The following is a 4212-nucleotide window of genomic DNA, read 5'->3' on the forward strand; positions in this document are numbered from 1 at the left end:
TCCACCATAGTCCACCTCGATAATACTGTAGAAGTGCTTAGGCGAAGCCCTACATCAGTAGAACATCAACATCATCACCACGCCGTCATGCTGATGAAACTCTCCCTCAACACTTGGCTGGATCGGAGTTCGAGGGACGTCATCGAGCTGAATGTGTGCTGAACTCGGAGGTGTCGTGCGTTCGGTAATTGATTGGTCGGATCGTGAAGACGTACGACTACATCAACCGCGTTGTGCTAACGCTTCCGCTTTCGGTCTACGAGGGTACATGGACAACACTCTCCCCTCTCGTTGCTATGCATCACCATGATCTTGCATGTGCGTAGGATTTTTTTTGAAATTACCATGTTCCCCAACAAACGGTGTACGTACATGGGATGAGCACAAATAGGAGGAATTTAACCTGCACGCGTTGCTGTTTGTAACCATCAACGATTGGCCCGCTCTCAATAACCTTTCAGGACAGACAAACAAGGGATGCCATGCATGCACACACTGTTTAGATGAAACTGAAAGTATATACCTGGACAAATGCAGGAAGAATGTGTACCTGGGCCATCGTCGATTTCTTCCTACCGACCATCAATGTCGAAAGAAAGGCAAGCATTTCAAAGGCGAGGCAGATCACCGGAAGAAGCCCGCCATGCGTATGGGTGATCACGTACTTGCTATGGTCAATGATTTACACGTAAACTTTGGAAAGGGTCCCGGTGGACTAGCTGTTCCGAATGACGCTGAGGGACACGCACCCATGTGGAAGAAGAAATCTATATTTTGGGACCTACCCTACTGGAAAGACCTAGAGGTCCGCTCTTCAATCAACGTGATGCACGTGACGAAGAACCTTTGCGTGAACCTGCTAGGCTTCTTGGGCGTGTATGGGAAGACAAAAGATACACCTGAGGCACGGGAGGACCTGCAACTTTTGCACGAAAAAGACGGCAGGCCTCCGAAGCAGTATGAAGGTCCTGCCAGCTACGCTCTTACGAAAGAAGAGAAAGAAATCTTCTTTGAATGCCTGCTCAGTATGACGGTCCCGACTAGCTTCTCATCGAATATAAAGGGAATAATAAATATGCCAGAGAAAAAGTTCCAGAACCTAAAGTCTCGTGACTGCCATGTGATTATGACGCAACTGCTTCCGGTTGCATTGAGGGGGCTTCTACTGGAAAACGTCCGATTAGCCATTGTGAAGCTATGTGCATTCCTCAATGCAATCTCTCAGAAGGTGATCGATCCATAAATCGTACCAAGGCTAAGGAGTGATGTGGCGCAATGTCTTGTCAGTTTCGAGCTGGTGTTCCCACCATCCTTCTTCAATATCATGATGCACGTCCTAGTTCATCTAGTCGACGAGATTGTCATTCTGGGGCCCGTATTTCTACACAATATGTTCCCCTTTGAGAGGTTCATGGGAGTCCTAAAGAAATATGTCTGTAACCCTGCTAGGCCAGAAGGAAGCATCTCCATGGGCCATCAAACAGAGGATGTCATTGGGTTTTGTGTTGACTTCATTCCTGGCCTTAAGAAGATAGGTCTCCCTAAATCGCGGTGTGAGGGGAGACTGACTGGAAAAGGCACGCTTGGAGGGGACTCAATAATATGCAGGGATGGATATTCTTGGTCTCAAGCACACTACACAGTTCTACAGAACTCTACCTTGGTGACCCCGTATGTCGATGAACACAAGAACAGTCTGCGCTCCAAACACCCGGAGTAGTGCGACGACTGGATTACATGTGAACACATCAGGACTTTCAGTAGTTGGTTGGAAACACGTCTCAGAGGTGACAACACTGTTTGTGATGAGATGTACTTGTTGTCCAGGGGACCATCTTTGAGTGTATTGACTTACAAAGGATACGAGATAAATGGGAATACATTTTACACAATCGCCCAAGATCAAAAGAGCACCAACCAAAACAGCGTCGTCCGCTTTGATGTAGCAATCGAGAGGGGAAAGGACAGATATTATGGTTACATAGTGGACATATGGGAACTTGACTATGGACATGATTTTAAGGTCCCTTTGTTTAAGTGAAAATGGGTCAATCTGTCAGGAGACGGGGTACAGGTAGACCCACAATACGGAATGACAATGGTGGATCTGAAAAATCTTGGGTACACTGACGAACCGTTCGTCCTAGCCAATGATGTGGCACATGTTATCTATGTGAAGGACATGTCTACCAAACCGAGAAAAAGAAAAGATAAGGAAGCGAATACATCATACGATGAGCCAAAGTGCCACATAGTTCTTTCAGGAAAAAGGGACATCATGGGAGTGGAGGGCAAGACAGACATGTCTGAAGATTATAAAAAGTTTCATGAAATTCCTCCCTTCAAAGTCAAGGATGACCCAAGCATCTTGATAAACGATGAAGATTATCCATGGTTACGGCGCAATAAGCAAATGACACAAGCGAAGAAAAAGTGTAGACTTTCTCCCGCAACTATTATGATGATACCATGCCAACTTTGTAACAGACGAGTATGATACCATTGTTCGTTTTGTACATGCACATGCTATGTGGGTGAAATTATGATACCATGCCAACTTTCAACTTTTTCAGAGTTCATTTGAAATGCTTTAATGTCTTATGGTTCGGCCCTCGTAATACCATTATTCTCGGTTCACTCCTTGTCAACTATGTTTTCACCAAGAACACTCAAGAGGGCAGCCACGTGGGCCAGTGGTCACGCTTCGTTTGGACCTTTTGGTCCCGGTCCCACGCACGAACCGGGACCAACGCACCTTGCCCCTGGCCCATGACCATTAGTCCTGTTTTGTGCCACAAACCGTGACTAAAGGGTTGGTCCTCGTTGCGGTCAGAGTTTAGTCCCACCTCGCCAACCGAAGGGCGCTCACACCGGTTTATAAGCCCGTCCCTCTCTGCCTTGTTGAGCTCCTCTCAAAGTGAAAAATAGATGCCCTTATACAGGGAATTTGACCTAAATTCAGAGTGAATTTCTCTGAAATTCATAGAAATTTATTATGAATTTAGGTTGAATTCTCTATATAGGCACATCTATGCTCATTTTTTTAGTAAAGTTAATCACAAACTTGTGATTCACTCAAATTTCAAAGAATTCAAATTTTAACTATTCAAATTTGAAAACTAATGGCACTAACAGAAAGTTTATAATTTTTCTAAAACTAATGGCACTAACAGAAAGTTTATAATTTTTCTGACATAAAAGCAAAAAGAATTAAAAAATAAAGCAAAAAATAAAAGAAAATAAATAATGCAAAAAACAAAACAAAAAACTAGAAAAAACTATTTTTATAGTAAAGTTGATCACAAACTTGTGATTCACATAAATTTCAAAGAATTCAAATTTCAACTATTCAAATTTGAAAACTAATGGCAGTAACAGAAAGTTTATAATTTTTCTAAAACTAATGGCACTAACAGAAAGTTTATAATTTTTCTGACTTAAAAGCAAAAAGAATTAAAAAATAAAGTAAAAAACAAAAGAAAATAAATAATGCAAAAAACAAAACAAAAAATGGAAAAAACTATTTTTATAGTAAAGTTAATCACAAACTTGTGATTCACTCAAATACCAAAGAATTCAAATTTTAACTATTCAAATTTGAAAACTAATGGCACTAACAGAAAGTTTATAATTTTTCTAAAACTAATGGCACTAACAGAGAGTTTATAATTTTTCTGACCTAAAAGCAAAAGGAATTAAAAAATAAAGCAAAAAATAAAAGAAAATAAATAATGCAAAAAACAAAACAAAAAAAACTGGAAAAAAACTATTTTTATAGTAAAGTTGATCACAAACTTGTGATTCACATAAATTTCAAAGAATTCAAATTTCAACTATTCAAATTTGAAAACTAATGGCACTAACAGAAAGTTTATAATTTTTCTAAACTAATGGCACTAACAGAAAGTTTATAATTTTTCTAACCTAAAAGCAAAAAGAATTAAAAAATAAAGCAAAAAACAAAAGAAAATAAATAATTCAAAAAACAAAACAAAAAAATGAAAAAAAACTATTTTTATAGTAAAGTTAATCACAAACTTGTGATTCACACAAATTTCAAAGAATACAAATTTTAACTATTCAAATTTGAAAACTAATGGCACTAACAGAAAGTTTATAATTTTTCTGACCTAAAAGCAAAAAGAATTAAAAAAATAAAGCAAAAAGAAAAGAAAATAAATAATGCAAAAAACAAAACAAAAAAACTGGAAA

At 39.0% G+C, this 4212-nt stretch overlaps 1 pseudogene; it reads left to right on the forward strand.

Annotated features, from left to right (window-relative positions):
• The first annotated feature begins 1324 nt into the window (after positions 1 to 1324).
• LOC147986588 (uncharacterized) lies at positions 1325 to 2497 on the forward strand (annotated as a pseudogene).
• The last annotated feature ends 1715 nt before the right edge of the window (positions 2498 to 4212 follow it).

Source organism: Triticum urartu, chromosome 2A (genome assembly GCF_056163025.1).
Source record: "Triticum urartu cultivar PI428250 chromosome 2A, HENAU_Tu73, whole genome shotgun sequence".
NCBI classification, from domain to species: Eukaryota; Viridiplantae; Streptophyta; class Magnoliopsida; order Poales; family Poaceae; genus Triticum; species Triticum urartu.